Genomic DNA, 20,371 nt, shown 5'->3' with positions numbered 1-20,371 from the left:
GGAACACAGTATAATTCAAATTTGAATAACCAAAACGGTCAAATTGACCGGCTCTGCGCTTGTAGTGTTAAATGTGGGTGTCATATCGTGGGCCGCACTTCCATGTGTGACGGGCCGCAGGTCGAGAACCACTGCCCTATTCAGAACAGGTTGGTCAGATAGGACCAGAACCAGTGCAGACCCAAAGAACAGAGGACGAGCGTTAGGCAGACAAACCCCAGGGCCCCAGGGCCCCAGGGCCCAGGTTAGTGCTTTCCTGGAGGTCTTTAGCTCCCCTGTATAATGGACCATTCCAGAGAGATTCCCCTTTGCAGTCAATATCATCAGCTCAGCAGTTTGCCAATACAGATCCCTGGGGAGGTGGGGGCTCAAATCCAGGACCAGGGTTAGCCACCCCTAGCATAAAGCAAAACATTACATGTGTTTAAATGGTTGAAGTCAATACAGTGATTAATGAATTGATGTATTTATTGAGGTGGCTGTGACAGAGTGGCTATAGAGACTATTGCGCTCCTTCACAGCAGCGTCTCTGTTGCTTATATTAAGTTATACTAAGGTATGCTGAGCTGACGATATTGAGGTTTTTACTAAAGAAAAAACAGATAACATGCCACAGGTTAACAACCAGTCCAGTCAAACCCTAAGAGAGATCAGGATAAATGAGGAGGAGGTAGTAAAGGGACTAGCAGAATTAAAAACAAACAAATCACCTGGGCCAGATGGTATATTTCCAACAGTACGTAAAGAAATTATGGAAATGATTGTATTAATTATTTCTAAATAGCACTGGTTTCACTGTTTTTGAATGTTTTGATGTTTTTTTTATTTGTCAAATGCATTGACCGTTATTGTTCTTTTAAATGCATCAGATTGTTTTGATAGTTTTTTTTGTTTGTTGTTTTTTACATTTCAGTTAATTTTACAATTTTTTCACCATTGCATAAATTAAATAATCTAAAATGTGCTTTTTATTATTTTGTCTTGCTTTTCAAAGACAAAATCAATTACAAAACTACAATTAAAAAATATGTATTTAAGACTGAACATTAAACACTGTGCCAACAAAGCACAATAAATAAAATAAAATAAAATAGATAAATTTATATCTGGCCATCTTTGAGCCCCCCTTCTTGAATAGCCTACTGTGAAAGCCGGACACAAATAACGGGGAGAGAGAGAGGGAGAGTCTCCGGTTTCGGTTGTGTCCGGGCTTTATTTTGTTCAGGTATGTCAAAAAAGGGCGGAGATACAAAACAAAAACAAAATCAAAAGCAAAAGCAAAAAGTGTCCACAATCGGGGTGCTCCGGGCAGACAGGGGTAATAGACTCAGTCCACCTTCTTGTCGGTTAGCTGCTTCTGTCGGGGAGGGAGAGGGATTAAATAAACAGGGCACAGCCCACTTTATAGCGAGACACTCCTTTTCAATGGTGCTATATTTACGCTCCTGGGCGATAATTGTTTGCTTAGATAGAGGACGGGGTGTTCCTGACCCCCAACACTCTGGGACAGGACCGTGCCCACTCCAACTTCTCAGGCGTCGGTCTGTAGAATGAAAGGGAGAGAGAAGTCAAGGCATTTAAAAAAAGGGTGTTGGCAGAGGCGGTCCTTAATCGCCTGGAAAGCCACCTGGCACTGCTCTGTCCACTGGACCGTATCTGGAGCACCTTTTCGCATCAGTTCGGTCAGGGGGTAAGCCAGGGTGGCAAAGTCCGGCAGAAACTGGCGATAATACCCGGAAAACCCCAAAAACTGCCGAACTTCCTTTTTGGACTTAGGAGGCGGACAGGAGGCAATAGCGGTCACCTTGTCAACGACTGGCCGTACCTGCCCCCCTCCTAAGAGGTACCCCAGATACTTGGTCTCCCTCCTCCCAACTGTTCACTTGCCCGGGTTTTCCGTGAGCAGCGCCCAGCCGATCCAGCAACTCATCCACACGGGGCATCGGATAGGCATCAAACCTAGACACTGCATTGAGCTCCCTATAATCAACGCAGAATCTAGTGCTGCCGTCAGGCTTTGGCACCAAGACTATAGGGCTACACCATTCCGATTGTGACTTTTCAATGACTCCCAGCTCCAACATCTTCTGCACCTCTTCATTGACAGCCTACTTTTTGTAATAGGGGGTGCGATAGGGTTTGACACGCACGCAGTGGTCCAGTGCTGTGTGGATGTGGTGTTCAATGAGAGGTGTGAGCACGGGTCGGTGAGAAAAGACATGCTGGAAGCGGCACAATAAAGAGCAAACGTGCTGTTTCTGGGCGTTTGTTAAATGGGCGTTTGTTAAATTGAGTTCAGTGCGAACCTCAGAAACAGCGGCTTCAGACTCTTTATTGTGGGGGGAACTAAAAGCACCCAATGCTTCCTGCTCTCGCCACTTCTTCAGCATGTTCAGATGATAGATCTGCTTTTACCTCCGACGATCTGGGCGACACACCTCATAATCAACATCCCCTAAGCGGCGTGTGACCAAAAAGGGTCCCTGCCACTTAGCCAGCAGTTTAGATGTTGAATTTGGGAATAACACCAGTACCTTGTCCTTGGGTGAACGATCGTAACCGGGCTCTCCTGTTGTACATGCGCTGTTGTCGCTCCTGGGCCTGTAAGAGATGCAACTGTGCAAGTTTCCCCAGTGCCGATAGCCGATCTCTCAGGTCCAGGATGTGCTGTACCATAGAGGTCTGGGAGGGGGCGGTCGCCTCCCAGTCCTCCTTTATTAAGTCGAGGATGCCCCTCAGCCGCCTCCCGTACAGCAGCTCGAAGGGAGAGAAGCCAGTGGACGTCTGGGGCACCTCGCGTACAGCGAACAGCAGGGGTGGCAATAACTTGTCCCAGTCCCAAGCGTCTGTGCTCACAAACTTACAGATCATGTTCTTTAGGGTTTTATTAAAGAGCTCCACTAGGGCGTCTGTCTGGGGATGATAGATTGAGGTCCTGATGGACTTTATCCCCAGCAGCCTACAGAGGTCTCGCATCACGCGTGACATGAATGGAGAGCCCTGATCTGTCAGGATTTCCTTTGGGATCCCCACCCGAGTAAAGACCTTAAACAGCTCCTCGGCGATCCTAGTCGCTGACATTGTCTGTAGACGAATTGCCTCCAGGTACCGAGTGGCATAGTCTACTATGACCAGCACAAATTGATACCCCGCGGAGCTTTTCTCCAACGGACCGATCAAATCCATCCCAATGCGCTCAAATGGTATCTCCATGAGAGGCAGCGGTACCAGCGGAGCCCACGGTACTGCACTGGCATTGGTCTTCTGGCACTCCGGACAGGCAGCACACCATCTTTCTACCTCCTTTTTGATGCCTGGCCAGAAGAATCGGTCCATTATCCGGCTTAAGGTCTTGTCACGACACAGGTGACCTGCCCCAGCCAAATCAGATGAGAGCCTATGATCCTTAATATTAGATAGATAGTTTTCACTAGCGAGCACCCGGCCGGGCGATGTCCAGGCTGCCCGCAACGTCACCGTGGTTTTTCCAGGGGACCACACACTGCCGGGGGAGAGAGAAAAAGAAGGAGCTAAGGAGGCAGATTTGTTTTTGGGACAGGCAAGGCGAGAAGGGGAAGTGGGTCGGGGAGAAACATGTTTAGGTGTGGTGTTTGGCAACATGCTGGTATCCAGGACAGTCGGGTCAGAGGGGGTCTTGGGAATGGAAGGGAGGGTGCCCGCCGTCGGGCATCAGAAGGTGGCATCGTCCCGGGCAATGATGGTTCTCTGCCAGCCTGGTGCCAGCCTTCAGGTTGGACGTGGGAGATGGCAGAAGAACTGCTCCAAGGCCACCAGGTCGGCAACTTCCGTGGCTTGAGCCAGCGGTGGCAGGCACCGGGAGCCAGGTTCGAACCGGAGGCTTCTGAGCTTTCGGCGCTGGCCGTCCGACGTCAGACCGACCCGGTCCAGGACACTGTCCCTCAGACTTTTGTAGTCTAGGGCATCCTCGGGACGAAGCACTCGGGTGGCAGGGGAGCCAGGCGTACCGCCCACTCAGACTCCGGCTAGTCGCAACACCGGGCAGTGCGCTTGAAGATGGTAAGAAAAGCCTCCGGGTCATGAAGTGAGCACTGACTCCGGTGGTACTCGATCCCACAACCTTTGAATGACCACTGCCCTTTTCACTAAAAGTCCAACGCGCTATCCATTGCGCCACAGAGCATGCCTACTGATGATGGGGCATCTCAGCGTGCTTGTACAAGTAGCATTTACAGATGTGTTTTTTTAATCGCTCTCTCTGATATAGAGACAAAAGGAAATGATGGGTTCTTCTTTTAGATAATACGACTCATGTTGACTTGACTGTGAGGGAAAGTTTTGTCAGGCACACTGTCTGTGTGTTTGTCTGTCTATCTGTGGCTGTCTGTGTGTCTGTGGCAGTCTGTGCTTGTGGCTGTCTGTGTGTGTGTCTGTGGCTGGACCGATGGGGCTGATTGGAAACATCATCGACCTGGGTTTCTCTTCATCACAGATACATCTTTCGCTGCCCACATGCCCGAATTGCTTTTCAGCTGGATCACAGCCTCGCCCCAGGTGGGCAAAACCTCCAAAAGTGGTACAAACTCATCCACGTATTCCAGTGTTTCCGAGAAAGCTTGGCATAGTGAGTGAGAAAGTCAACCCTGACAGTGTGGCGACAGATGAGAAGCCACGGAATTGATGCACTCTGTGATGTCATAGAAGTCAGCTGTGAGAGAGTTCTGAGATGTCATCGCTGAACTGGCAGTGAAGGGAGAGGGAGAGGAAGGCAAAGCATGTACATGGCTTCTCTCGCTGACTGGGCAAGATTGGATTAATGAGAGAGTGCAAGGACGGAAATGCAGTTGTTTTCTCGAAGAGTGTAGAAGAGTTTTCTGGTCTCCTGATGGAGGCGTGGGTTCAAATACCACTTCTGACAGACTGATTTATAGCATGACCAATGCTAGGAATTGCAAAAGTGTTCTTTTATTTTCTGACACTAAGCTGTTGGTCACCTCGACTCGGTTGCATAAGTGTTGAAAGTCACGGATTCCCGCAATTCTGTGGCCTCATTCTCAAGGCTATCTTCTATAATACACCTCTCAAAAAAATAAGGGAACACGTAATCATCACAGCATAACACCAAGTCAATTACACTTCAGGCATATCAATCTGTACAGTTAAGAATCCAAAGCGGTGGTGAATCACTCTCTCCTTTTTTGGTGCAAATTAAAGTGACAGCAGGTGCACCGGAGAGAGGCAACTGCAAGACAACCCCAAAAAGGGAATGGTTTTGCAGGTGGTGGCCACAGACGATTGCTCTCTCCTTATCCTTCCTGACTGATTCTTCTCTAGTTTTGCCTTTTGCTAGTGTCCTTGTTACTACTGGTATTATGAGGCGCTCCCTGCAGCCCATTCAGGTTGCACAGGTAGTCCAGCTCCTCCAGTATGGCACATCCATACGTGCCGTCTGAAGAAAGTTTGCTGTGTCTCCCAGTACAGTCTCAAAAGCATGGAGGTGGGAGAGTTACGAATTATGCAATGTACGGTGAAGATCTTGAGGTTTCCTAGACTTCGATCACGGAGATCCGATGTGTGATTTAAGAGTTCCCGCAGTTTTCTTGATCAGTATATAATCTCCCGGTGGACGTATACATCCTCTCAGAATGGCCGAGTGGTCTAATTTGCCAGACTTAAGGTGTTGTTCCCTTGAAGAGTGTAGAAGGGTTTTCTGGTCTCCTGATGGAGGTGTGTGTTCAAATCCCACTTCTGACAGATTGATTTATAGCATCACCAATGCTAGGAATTGCAAAAGTGTTCTTTTCACACTTGTGTGTAATGCATTTTGCAGCCAAATTACATAAACATGAGCAAATTCCTGGCAGAGAAACTACTTTTGATGGCCGGTTAGCTCATTTGGTTAGAGCGTGGTGCTAATAATGCCAAGGTCTTGGGTTCGATCCCCACATCGGCCAAGACCGATCGTAGGTGCTCATCCGTCTAGTTGGAGTCCTGTTTTTTGAATGTTTGACATGAAACTCCCTGAAGGCAAGCGTAGTAGTGCACTTAAGCAGTGGTAGGATCCACAAGACTTCATCAAGCCGTGTCAAAGTCGGCCATCTACATGCACACGGGAAAATGTCCTTTCGCCGCTTTGCTTTTCTCAGAAGACTTCATTTGCATTCTGTCCTCTGATAGTTTCAACTCGTGGGCTCCTGCCAATTCCTTATTACACAGACTTGGAGAGGGAAGCAATGCCAGTGGCTTCAAGAATCAACGCAAGTTTCATGAATGGCACATCTAAGCCAAGGTGCCAACCAGACATTGAGCTGTTGGTCACCTCGACTCGGTTGCATAAGTGTTGAAAGTCACGGATTCCCGCAATTCTGTGGCCGCATTCTCAAGGCTATCTTCTATAATACACCTCTCAAAAAAATAAGGGAACAAGTAATCATCACAGCATAATACCAAGTCAGTTACAGTTCAGGCATATTAATCTGTACAGTTAGGAAGCCTAAGCGGTTGTGAATCACTGTCTCTTGTTTTGGTGCAAATGAAAGTGACAGCAGGTGCACCGGAGATAGGCAACAGCAAGACAACCCCAAAAAGGGAATGGTTTTGCAGGTGGTGGCCACAGACGATTGCTCTCTCCTTATCCTTCCTGACTGATTCTTCTCTAGTTTTGCCTTTTGCTAGTGTCCTTGTCACTACTGGAATTATGAGGTGCTCCCTGCAGCCCATTCAGGTTGCACAGGTAGTCCAGCTCCTTCAGGATGTCACATTCATCCGTGCTATCAGAAGAACCAGAAGGACCAGTATCTGCTTTTTTGTGCGAGGAGGAACAGGAGGAGCATTGCCTGAGCCCTCCAAAATGACCTCCAGCGGTCTACTGGTGTGCATGTTTCTGACTAAACTGTCAGAAACAGACTCTATGAGGGTGGCACGAGGGCCCGTCATCCTCTAGTGGGACCTGTGCTCACAGCCCAGCACCGTGCAGCTCGATTGGTATTCGTGAAAAAGTCTGGAGGCACCGTGGTGAACGTTATTCTGTCTGCAACATCATCCAGCATGATCGGTTTGGCTGCTGGTTTGGAGAGAAACACAAAGTGCCCTCTGTGTATTCACTATGCAACCATCAACAACTCTGACCTGGTCATATATATGTCCCAGGGCATCATCCTGTGTCTGGTCCATAGCGAAATCGGATACCCGGTTGAAGGCGGGATCCAGTGTCGGGCCTTCCACTGGAAGAAGGAGAGAGGAGGTGAGTCCCAGAACTCGTTCCTTCCCCTGGGTCCAACAGGGTACTGTTGGCTGCTACACGACTGGAGTCAGAGGGAAGGCTGTCCCTGCCCCTCTCATCACCTGCAGTCACTAATGGTGATCGGTCCCCAGAGACATGTCCCAATTGTGCCCCAGCCAAATCAGACAATGAGAGCCTAGGATCTTTAATATTGGACAGAAATTCAGAGCCTCTGGGTTGTCCTCCGGTCCCATCTTTGGAATCTGCAGACCTGCCCAAGCCGGGTTTGCTGCGGCCACAGCAGGGTTAGGTGCAGGAGCTGGTACTTGAAGTTGCTGGACAAGCGTCTCGAGAGTTTGTTGTTTTTGAGCCTGCAGCTTCACCACTGGGGCCAACAACTGTTCCACTGGAGACGCCTCCATAGCTGTCCTTCCGGGTACAGAGTTCAGGGTAAGTATGTCACAAAGCTTCCCCACATTGGCCACCAAATGTAAATGCCGGACACAATAAACGGAGAGAGTCTCGGGTTCCGGCGGTGTCCGAGCTTTATTGGGGTTCACAATAGTCCAACAGAAAAAAACACAAAAAGGGGAAAACAAGGCAAAACCAGCACACAAAACATCCACACAAACAGGGTGCTCCGGGCAGTCACAATAAAGTCTCCCTCGGGGAAGGAGAGGGATTAAATAGATGAAGCACACCTGCCAATGACGTCACAGTCGCCTCAGTGATCATTGCCTGCAGCCGTGAGCTCACAAGCTGTCTGCGAAGCAGCGGACAACACGGCTGCAACACATGAGCACCTAATTAGTGTGCGTCAGCAGCAGCCATGCCGTGACAGACAGTGTCCTGCCAAAATCACAATAAGATGTATAAAAGTACAGAAAAACAAAATGTAATAAACTATAAATGATCTTTAATACATAGAACTAAAGAAAATAGGTTTAGTGTTTACAGATTCCTTTTTGGAAATACAATGACATGCATTACAAATGAGTATTTACATTTTATTTACAGCTGGTGCTCATGTGTCACTGTGCCCCTCAGGCTGTGGCAGGCGGTGACATATTGGGCAGCCAGGGAGGCTGTGTGTCCCTCCTCCAGGAGGACTGACCATTTTTATTTTTTCTCAGTTTTGTCAAAGGTAGGGTGGCATTCATTATTTTGTTAAGGAATGTGTCCCTTATTTTGGGCATATTTATTGCATTGCAGGAGGAAGTGCAACTCTCTCTCTCTGTCTCTTTCTCTCTCTGTGTGCGTCCGTCTGTCACTGGAGGCGTTTGTCGTCCCCGTCCAGTGACACCCTCTTAACTCCCCCGGCCCCCTGGAGCGTGACCTACAGCCGAAGGGAGCGCCTGAGGGCTGGTTGGAAGCATCTTGGACTCGGGTTCCTCTTCATCACCAGAAGGGGGAGCCGGAGTAGATTCCTGCAGAGATTGACACTTGTTTTTTTGTTTCAGCAGAAACAGTGCGGAGGCGACCCAAATCCTGCTGTGGGGAGGTGTTTAAAAAAAAAAAGTTTTATCTTCTTCATAATGACATTATCCTTCAAGAAAAGACAAAGGGCATCAGATGATCAATACGTTAATACATCTCTTATAATCTCTCTTTAAAATACCAACTATTACAATGTTAACCATACATAAACAAAACAACCTATGCTTTTGTTTTTAATGTTGCTAGATCTCACAGTGATAAAATAAGGAAGATATGGTTTAACCAAAAAAGTTGATAAAACATTTCTTGGCAGAGCGCAAACAGAGGACATGTAAATAGGCTGACATTAAATTAAAGATAAGATTCTAAATAAGCTATCTTTTCTCTTCAGTCATGATGAGGAAAAATTGATAACTTGAATAATTTCATTCAGAATGACAAAGTTGCTCAATGTAAGCGCATTTTTCAGAGTAACGTTAGCACAGCTTCCTACAAATTGTCTGATAGATAAGATTAAAAAAGAAATCAGCTATCGGCTATGTTACAAATGAGAATTATACTATTAATATTGTACATTTATGATCATTATGTTTGTAGTTTGGATATGTCGATAATATATTTGACAGTAAATGGGTTTTATACGGTGTGTCCAAAAAAACTAAACAAAAACCCATCCCAATTTGCGTTACGTGATCGGGACCACTCCGTGGACCACAGTGCCGAGGTCCGGACCACTCAGTCGCTGTGGTCCAGACCTTGGACCAAAAAATGTTACAACCCCTACTGCTCCGCTGTGTCAGTTGTTTCTGTAACTGAATCACAAAACTGGGTTTTGATGTGCTCCCCACGTGCGTGTTTACAACGTCACTGAAGAAAAAAAACATCGAATCTGGAACACTGACGAGAATTGGAAGAAGCCGTGGCTGTGGCTAACTGTGTCTGTGAGTAGTATAGATGGCAGCATCACTTATTTTGACAGCCGGAAGTCCCGCCCTCCCTATGTACCTTTGAACTGGAACTCCTCTCTCCTTCCCAGCACCCCCCTGGGTTACTCTTTGACCCTCCCTCCTTATGTACCATTGAACCGGAACTCCTCTCTCCTTCCCAGCACCCCCCTGGGTTACCATTTGACCCTCCCTTGTCAGCCATCTTGGATGATATCGGCCATTTTGACTGATATCGGCCATTTGTAAGGTCATAGGTCATCTGGTAAGATGGTAGCCATTTTGTTATGGTGACATCCATCATGGTGAATGTCCAAGGGCACCTCACACTGCTGGTGTGGAGGTGTAATGTTTAATAGCATAAACTGTGTTTTTAAGGTTATATTGTTTTATGACACTGTTTAAGTAAATAAAAAGAGAATAAGAAAAGTTTTAAATACATATATATATTTAAAGTTATATTGTTTTATGATACTATTTTAGTAAATAAAAAGAGAATAAAAGTTTTAAATACAGATATATATATATAATCAATAGGTTATATTGTTTTATGATACTGTTTTAGTAAATAAAAAGAGTATAAGAAAAGAAAAGTTTTATATTTTATTTTAGGTTATAATGTTTTATGATTTGTTTTAGTAAATTAAAAAATAAGAAAAATAAAAGTTGTAAATACACATATATATTTTATTTTAGATTATGTTTGATTATACTGTTTTAGTAAATTAAAAAATAAGAAAAATAAACGTTTTATATATATTTAAGGTTACACTGTTTTATGATACTGTTTTAGTAAATTAAAAAGAAAAATTAATATTTACCCAGAGTGGGATTTGAACCCACATGTGTTTTTAGTTTATATGTTTTATGATTAGGGTTAGGATGATACTGTGTTTGCAAAATAAAAAGGTAAGAAAAAATCGATTAAGAAATGTATAGACTTACATATATTGCATGTCATTACATATATATTTAAGCAAACACAGATAAACACACATACCTATATCTCTTTAGTTTATATTTATCAATAGACAATAGAGAACAACAGTGAAATATATAGAATTATATCTGTTCATTTTGACCAGCACTGTACTTATTATATTTGTTACATTAGTGAATGCTCAAACGTAGCCTTAACATGTATCATATTTAAGAATATACTGCATTTCATTCCATTACACACACACACACAAACATATATATATCTTGTTAGGTTTTATTTATCAATAGACACTAAAGACATGCACACCACTTTTCTTAGAGAGACACAGTGAAGCACTATTTGTGAATACTCATATGTAATAAATAATATATGTATATATGATTTGTTTGTGCTCAAATGTATAGAATTAATAAAATACACACACACACACACACACAATGGTGACTTTTATTGTGGCAAACAAGCATTTTACAACATGGAACATAGTCAGAAGTAGAAAAAGATACTCCATGAAATGTTGTATAGATACTTGTAATCATTAATTTCTGGTTCACAACACCAACATTGGACAGAAACAAACACTGACCTGTACGGAGTAATGTCATTTCCAGCATATTCCATATATATTCTATTCAGTCTTTCACTCTTGGCTTCTTTTTCAAAGTTATACCAGGTTCTGGTGACAAAGTACATCAGGTATCTATTGTAAATAAAGTGAGAAACTCTTAAGTTTCTATTCCTTTGGAAATACCTTATTTTTCAAACCTACAAATACATGGTGACAACTGCAAGCATGACACACATACAAAACACAGAAATAGGGACCACACTGCAAGGATATAATAAGCACAAATGGTATTTTACTGCAAATTTTAAGTTTTGTAAAATTATTTATGTAACTTCTAGGAGTAATCTGCAAACTACATAGTGAAAATGCAGTCAGTCTTCAGGAAACACACACAGCAGACTGAAATAAGCACAACGTCATATTTATATGAACCAAAACTGCATTCTACTAAACCCTGAAACTCTGAAAAATCACTACAAACTCTATGTTTTGTAAAATGGCTTATTTCACAGACACAGAAACAAATAGGCTCACCCTCAACATATTCCAACACTTACAAAAATTATGATGTAAACTTAAAGGTTTACCAGTAGTACAGGGGTATTATTAATCTATTCATGCAACTTTTAGACACTTGTCTAATACAGAGCTAACAACTGCATTGATAGCGGGTAGCAGGGCTTTGACAATGCTGTGCGGTGGGGTTTAAAATGACTTTGTAGGCCAGGGCTTTAAAACCTTAACCCATTGTAACATTTTCAAATTAGCCTCCAACCCCTAAAATACTAAGACATGTTTTTTGTATCATATGTATCATGTTGTTATACTATGTACATTAATGTGGTTTATAATTTTGATTTAATTTGACATAATTTTATCATATTCTTAATTACAAATTCATATATATAAATAACAAATACTATATAATAATAGTAATAATAATGCAAAAACATATTAAGAAATCATATTTTTACTTACAGAATAATATATTTAAAATAACAATATAATAATTTAATAATAATAATAATAATAATAATAATAATAATAATAATTTAAAAACATATTAAACAAAACTCACCCTGACTTTGTCACAACCTCAGGATGGGGAACCTCTGCTGTAGACCCTCATCCACTCTGTCAACAGTTTGTAGGTGACATGTGCAGAAACATGAAAACTCAGTCTTGGTGGGGTGTTTCTGTCCAGTGGTCTGATCTGATACAACTTTCTACTACATTTCATATTCTATTAAAATATAACAAATTAGTAGTTCATAAAAAAGTGCTCCTGCTACTCTTATGAGTGTCTCTACAGCCCCTCATTGCTCCCTTGCATTACAGAGCATGACACGTGCTCTTCACATTGAAATTCACATTCATGTTGATGTAGGACTCGTCAACACAAAACTGTACAAAAATACATGAAATACATAAACAATACAAACATTAAGAACAGAAACCACTTTCAATCTGACATTTCACAGTATAGAAATTAAATAAGTTTGAATTACCTCATGGTTTTCCTCAGGCTCGGAGCCAGGCCCCATGTTGCCATCAGTGTCAGAAGCTGAGCGCTCTGTGTAAGATTCAGAATAACGTTCAGCTGTGTGCGGTGGAGAGGGGAAATGGAGATGCAGAGCAGGCAGAGTGTCTGTGAGACGGGTTTCTGTCCTGCTTGTCCTGCAGAGCCTCTCTTATCTGAAATGGCACTGGACACAACCAAAGCAGCAACGTCCCACAGGCAACAGGTCCTTAAGAGAGAACACTGTCAAATTTAACATTCAATAAAAGTCCACAGTTTTGACCATTTTCAGTTGAATTAATCCTCCGCATCAAATGCATTGAGACCATACACAGCTTTCAGATGCCTTGTACTTTAAGATATGTTGTATATTTAGGCTACCCTGTTATTGCTTGAATAAAATGTTATTTTATGAGAGCAGTAAGAAAAAGGGGGAACAAAGATATATAATTCAATTAATAATTTTAAGCACTCTTGCTATTAGAAATAACTAAGATGAAGGCCTAAACTGGCTATCTGGTAACTGTTTAAAAATAAATGGTTTTCCGTGACTGGAATACGTACAGCATACACCTAACAATTGCTAAGAATTAAATGCTTTTCTTTTTGAAATGTAAGATTAGTGCTCAAAATAATTAGACATCTATATTTCTAACTGGGCTTGATTATGTTGACTGTTTATGGCTGTGCTTTGCCATTAATTCCAGTTTTCACCTTGTTCTCTATGGGTTGGTTTCAGAGCATGATTAGCACTAGTTTAAGTACATTACTCAGAATATGTCACTCACCATTGTTTGGTATACAAAATGATTTAGCCTGAAGGACAATAAAGCATTGGTATATAGTTCTATACTAGGCTAGCAAAAGTAATTTACCCATGTACATAAACAACCTACAGTCTGAATTCAACCTTCTTGGCTCTGACTCACATGTACCAACTTTTAAAATCTCAATTTGACTTACTAGTAAAAGTTACAAAGTGAGAGGGATTTAACCATAGACAAAGAACGATAGGTTGCATATGCAACCCCGGTTAACTGAGAAAAGAAGGACTGCCCAAGGGGGAGGGGTTTTCAGCGTGCATCGCTGGAACGCATCGAAGACTTTTGTCTATCAAAGCTGCCATTGGCCCTTGTGCCCGTCACTCAAACAGGACCCTTCCACTTCCTGTTTGTATAAAAGGTGACGTCTGCACAAGGACTTCCTCTTTTTGCCGGGAGCTTGAACTCCCGCGCGAGCTTGCAACCCTTGGGCAGTGCTTGTTTTCTCAGATAACCGGGGTTTCATACGCAACCTATCGTTATCTTTCGAGTCAGAAGCACTGCCCAAGGGGGAGGTGTTACAGTATAACCAAACCGTCGCAAGGGAGGAGGCAGCGAGCTGGTAAGAGAGCCTGCCCCGAGGCGAACCTACTAGGAGCCGTACCAACTCTATGATAGAACCACAGGGGCCCCATGGGCCACATCTGGGCTGCTCAGACGCGAAGACCACAGTCACGCTGAACTGGGAAGAAATAAGCAATGGTGTATCCACAGGCAACAAGACCTTGTGCCTACCATGAAGCCTAGTAATAGCAGTCTCCTGCTCTACTAGCAGGGCTAGGAGCAGGGCCAATACCCAGACCACACCATATAAGCACAGGTCGCAGTCCGTTGAGCCCGTGCTCAACATACAGCGGGCTACCCAGACTAGATAGCCACTGCTGGATAGTTCAATTACGAATAATGGAACTATATACACAGTGGACCAACAAGAACCAACTCAAGTGCCTTCCGCTGGACACCGCAGCAGTGGCCTCAGCACTAGCATAGCTAGGGCGGGGCCACAGACTGCTGGCAAAGGAACTATATAAATAGCGAAGCACGAGTGCCCTCGCTAACAACAGGAGCAGTTGTCCATTCTAAACTTAATAAGGAGCGGACAAGCTCAACTGTATATTCTAAAGAACTATATACACTGCGGGGCGCAGGAGCCAGTTCATGCACCACACACATGACACAGGAGCAGGATACCCACTGCGGAAGCTAGCGGCAACAGATGCTCTAATGATGTCAATAAATGAACTATATACACAGCGGGGCACAAGAGCAAACTCAAAGCCTACTGCTGAATACAGCAGCAGCGGCCCTCAGCACAGCTAGTATAGCTAGGGAGGGGCCAAGGCCTGCTGACAAAGGAACTATGTACAATGGCGGGGTACACGTGTAAAAAACACATGCACTCCCACCTATAGAATGAACTGTATACAAGTCACAGTCCGGTAGGAAGGGATAACGGTTCTGCATTGCTTTTCCCAAGCATGCTCAACAGGGGCAGACAGGGATAGAAAAGCCAGGAGCCAGTGCCTAACAGGCTACTGCGACTCAGCTGAAGCCAACACCGGATTCCCAATAAGAGGAACTGGGCCCGTCACGTCCAGCCTGTACAACCGAACAAAGGTGTGCGGCAAGACCCAACTCGCAGCCGCACAGATGTCTGCCAGTGGGGCGCCTTGGAAAAAGGGCCCACGACGTGGCTACACCTTGAGTCGGGTAGGCCACCAGGTGTTCAGGCACTGGGGCTCCAGTTGACTCATAAGCCGTGGTAATGGTGTCCACAATCCAGTGTGAGAGGCGCTGCTTTGAAAGCGCCCGGCCACAAACAATTGGTCCGAACATCGAATGTCCTTGGTGCGCTTCAAATAGCACCTGAGAGCCCGCAGCAGGTCAACAGGTGTAGCCTACTCTCCTCCTCCGAAGAGAAGGGTGGAGGATGGAAAGCCATCAACTCAATAGGCCTGTTGATATGGAAAGGAGACAGCACCTTCGGGAGGAATGCAGGATTAGGTCAAAGTGTAACCCTGGAACCATCTCCTGCAAAACGGACACACACAGGGTGAACAGACAGGGCATGTGACTCGCTGACGTGATTGCCAGCAAAAACGCCGTCTTCAGTGACGCAAACCTTAAGTCATATGACTGCAAGGGCTCAAATGGGGCCTTAGAAAGCGTGTCCAGCACTACATTAAGGCGCCATGCGGGCAAAGAAGGAGCGTGAGTAGGCCTCTGCCTACGTGCACCTTTCAGAAACTGCGCTGCTAAAAAATGAGGGTCCGGAGGCTCGCCATCAATCCTGACATGACATGAGGAGAGGGCGGCTAAATAAACCTTGAGCAGCCAGTAGGGCACAGATCTGGTCCATCTTGCTGCAGCATCTCGCCCCCTGTCTTTCAGGACGTGACTAGGACCCCGCGGGTCCGGTCCCTGACAGAGGGGGCAGATCACGTCACCACTCCAAGCCGGTAGCATGCGGTGGCCACACGTGGCACAGCAGCGGGGACGGGAGGAGGAGGAACGGGGTCTCTCCATACCGTCAATACCACGCTCGATATTGTTATTTTATATATATTATTTTGTAAGTAAAAATATGATTGCTTAATATGTTTTTGCATTATTATGACTATTATTATATAGTATTTGTTATTTATATATATGAATTTGTAATTAAAAATATGATAAAATTATGTCAAATTAAATCAAAATTATAAATCACATTAATGTACATAGTAATACAACATGATACATATGATACAAAAAAACATGTCTTAGTATTTTAGGGGTTGGAGGCTAATTTGAAAATGTTAAAATGGGGTAAGGTTTTGAAGCCCTGGCCTACAAAGTCATTTTAAACCCCACCGCACAGCATTGTCAAAGCCCTGCTACCCACTATCAATGCAGTTGTTAGCTCTGTATTAGACAAGTGTCTAAAAGTTGCATGAATAGATTAATAATACCCCTGTACTACTGGTAAACCTTTAAGTTTACATCATAACAAGTGTTGGAATATGTTGAGGGTGAGCCTATTTGTTTCTGTGTCTGTGAAATAAGCCATTTTACAAAACACAGAGTTTGTAGTGATTTTTCAGAGTTTCAGGGTTTAGTAGAATGCAGTTTTGGTTCATATAAATATGACGTTGTGCTTATTTCAGTCTGCTGTGTGTGTTTCCTGAAGACTGATTGCATTTTCACTATGTAGTTTGCAGATTACTCCTAGAAGTTATATAAATAATTTTACAAAACTTAAAATTTGCAGTTAAATACTATTTGTGCTTATTATATCCTTGCAATGTGGTCCCTATTTCTGTGTTTTGTATGTGTGTCATGCTTGCAGTTGTCACCATGTATTTGTAGGTTTGAAAAATAAGGTATTTCCAAAGGAATAGAAACTTAAGTGTTTCTCACTTTATTTACAATAGATACCTGATGTACTTTGTCACCAGAACCTGGTATAACTTTGAAAAAGAAGCCAAGAGTGAAAGACTGAATAGAATATATATGGAATATGCTGGAAATGACATTACTCTGTACAGGTCAGTGTTTCTTTCTGTCCAATGTTGGTGTTGTGAACAAGAAATTAATGATTACAAGTATCTATAAAACATTTCATGGAGTATCTTTTTCTACTTCTGACTATGTTCCATGTTGTAAAATGCTTGTTTGTCACAATAAAAGTCACCATTGTGTGTGTGTGTGTGTGTGTGTGTGTGTGTGTTTTATTAATTCTATACATTAAAGCACAAACAAATCATATATACATATATTATTTATTACATATGAGTATTCACAAATAGTGCTTCACTGTGTCTCTCTAAGAAAAGTGGTGTGCATGTCTTTAGTGTCTATTGATAAATAAAACCTAACAAGATATATATATATATGTTTGTGTGTGTGTGTGTGTGTGTGTGTAATGGAATGAAATGCAGTATATTCTTAAATATGATACATGTTAAGGCTACGTTTGAGCATTCACTAATGTAACAAATATAATAAGTACAGTGCTGGTCAAAATGTACAGATATAATTCTATACATTTCACTGTTGTTCTCTATTGTCTATTGATAAATATAAACTAAAGAGATATAGGTATGTGTGTTTATCTGTGTTTGCTTAAATATATATGTAATGACATGCAATATATGTAAGTCTATACATTTCTTAATAGATTTTTTCTTACCTTTTTATTTTGCAAACACAGTATCATCCTAAGCCTAATCATAAAACATATAAACTAAAAACACATGTGGGTTCAAATCCCACTCTGAGTAAATATTCATATTTCTTTTTAATTTACTAAAACAGTATCATAAAACATTGTAACCTTAAATATATATAAAACGTTTATTTTTCTTATTTTTTAATTTACTAAAACAGTATAATCAAACATAATCTAAAATAAAATATATATGTGTATTTACAACTTTTATTTTTCTTAAATGTATACAATATAATCTTGTATATATATATAAAACTTTTATTTTTCTTATTTTTTAATTTACTAAAACAAATCATAAAACATTTTAACCTAAAATAAAATATAAAACTTTTATTATCTTATTCTCTATATAACCTTAAATATATATATATATTTAAAACTTTTCTTATTTTTTAATTTACTAAAACAGTTTCATAAAACAATATAACCTAATATATATATATAACTTTTCTTATTCTTTTTATTTACTAAAACAGTATCATAAAACAATATAATCTTATATATATATATATATATATTTTTAAAACTTATATTTTCTTATTCTCTATATAACCTTAAATATATATATATATATATATATATATATATATATATATATATATATATATATATATATATATATTTAAAATGTTTCTTATTTTTTAATTTACCAAAACAGTTTCATAAAACAATATAACCTATATATATATATATATATAACTTTTCTTATTCTTTTTATTTACTTAAATAGTATCATAAAACATTATAACCTAAAATATATAAAACTTTTATTTTCTTATTTCTTAATTTTCCAACACAGTATCATGAAAACAATATAACCTTAAAAACACAGTTTACGCTATTAAACGTTACATCTCCACACCAGCAGGGTGAGGTGCACTTGGACACTCACCATGATGGATGTCACCCTAACAAAATGGCTACCATCTTACCAGATGACCTATGACCTTACAAATGGCCGATATCAGCCAAGATGGCTGACATCCAAAATAGCCGATATCATCCAAGATGGCTGACAAGGGAGGGTCAAATGGTAACCCAAGGGGGGTGCTGGGAAGGAGAGAGGAGTTCCCGTTCAAAGGTTCATAGGGAGGGCGGGACTTCCAGCTGTCAAAATAAGTGATGCCGCCATCTATACTACTTCTGTGGCTGTCTGTGGCTGGACCGGAGGGTTGGACCTGGGTTTCTCTTCATTACGAATACATCTTTCGCTGCCCAGGTGCCCACATGCCTGACCTGCTTTTCAGCTGGATCACAGCTCCGCCCCAGCAGGGTAGAGCATCCAAAAATGGTACAAACTCATCCACGTATTGCAGTGTTTCCGGGAGAGCTGGCATACTGAGCGAGAAAGTCAACACTGACAGTGTGGCGAGAGACATAATGTATGTGCTCTGTAATGTCATTGCTGTCAGGTGAGAGATTTCTATGATGTCATCGCTGATATAGCAGTGAAGTGAGAGGAAGAGGAAGGGATAGCACGTGTGTGGGCTCACTGGCTGCCTCAGCTAGAATGGGTGAATGAGAGAGTGCAGGAACGGAACGCAGGAAATATACAATTGTATGTGACAGGCCGCTGTCTGTCACGGCACGGCTGCTGCTGACGTCTGCTGATGAGGTGCTCATGTGCCACAGCTGTGTTGTCACTCCCTCGCTAACAGGCTGTGGACTCACGGTTGCGGGCAATGAGCACCGAGGCGATTGTGACGTCAGTGGCAGCTGTGCCTTCTCTATTTAATCCCTCTCCTTCCCAGATGGAGGCAGCTAACCCGCTGAGAAGGAGGACTGACACTCCCAACCCTGACTGCCCGGAGCACCCTGTTTTGTGTGGATGTTTCGTTTTGGTTGTTTTTACCCCTTGTATTTTGTCCCGTTTACCCTGTGAACCACAATAAAGCCCGGACACCAACGGAACCAGAGATTCTCTCCATCCCTGTGTCTGGCTTTTACATTGTATTATGCATATTCTGAATCGATTTGTAATGTATATTCATGATTTATTGATTGAAAGAGTTCTGTTTCTTCTGGCTAAACTTGTTTGCACATTGAATATTGAATTGTAGTGTCTGTGTGTGTGTGTGTGTGTGTGTGTGTCACTAGAAGTCCAGCACACTATCCATTGTGGCACAGAACCACAAAACTGTACGACGAAGATACTCTTCTGCATGCCTGCAGATGACCGGGCGTCTCAGCGTGATTTGACAAGTAGCATTTACAGTTGTGTTTTTTAAATCCCTGTCTCGCTGATTTTGAGACGGATGGAAATGATGGGTTCTTCTATTTGGTAAAATGGCTTTGCTCACTCGAGAGGCAGCCAGGTTAAGCGGGCAATAATGCACAAGTAGCTCTGTCTTGCGAATCTTGGAACTGTCCATTGGACGTACACGGCGTCAGTCGTCAAGAAATGTCAAACAAGGAATGCCCACAACGATGGTGGGATAGAAAGCCACGGGTGCAAAATACAACGGCTTAGTAGTCCATGGCCTTAAGTACAAGGCCACCTGATCCAGCTGTTCCCGGAGATGCAACTGACACGGAGGGGGACTGGTACAGTGACAGTGGCTAGGAAAAGAAGCAGCGTATGAGGTCTTGATAGTCAAGCAAGGATTTGGGACAAAGTTGGCATTCCAGAAAAGTAAGAAGTGAAGGCATCAGCGAGGCACTTGACTGCAAGATACCTCTGGCTGTCACAAGGAAGCCCAGCAAGCTCTAAGTTTCATGAAGTGAGCAC

At 42.6% G+C, this 20,371-nt stretch overlaps 1 non-coding gene across 1 annotated transcript; it reads left to right on the top strand.

Moving 5' to 3' along the window:
* The first annotated feature begins 5,859 nt into the window (after positions 1 to 5,859).
* Positions 5,860 to 5,933, top strand: trnai-aau (transfer RNA isoleucine (anticodon AAU)). The gene has a single exon. It is a non-coding gene; the product is annotated as a tRNA-Ile (tRNA).
* The last annotated feature ends 14,438 nt before the right edge of the window (positions 5,934 to 20,371 follow it).

The sequence above is a fragment of the Amia ocellicauda genome, chromosome 12 (genome assembly GCF_036373705.1).
Source record: "Amia ocellicauda isolate fAmiCal2 chromosome 12, fAmiCal2.hap1, whole genome shotgun sequence".
Taxonomy (NCBI): domain Eukaryota; kingdom Metazoa; phylum Chordata; class Actinopteri; order Amiiformes; family Amiidae; genus Amia; species Amia ocellicauda.
This window is presented reverse-complemented; position numbering and strand designations above follow the sequence as displayed.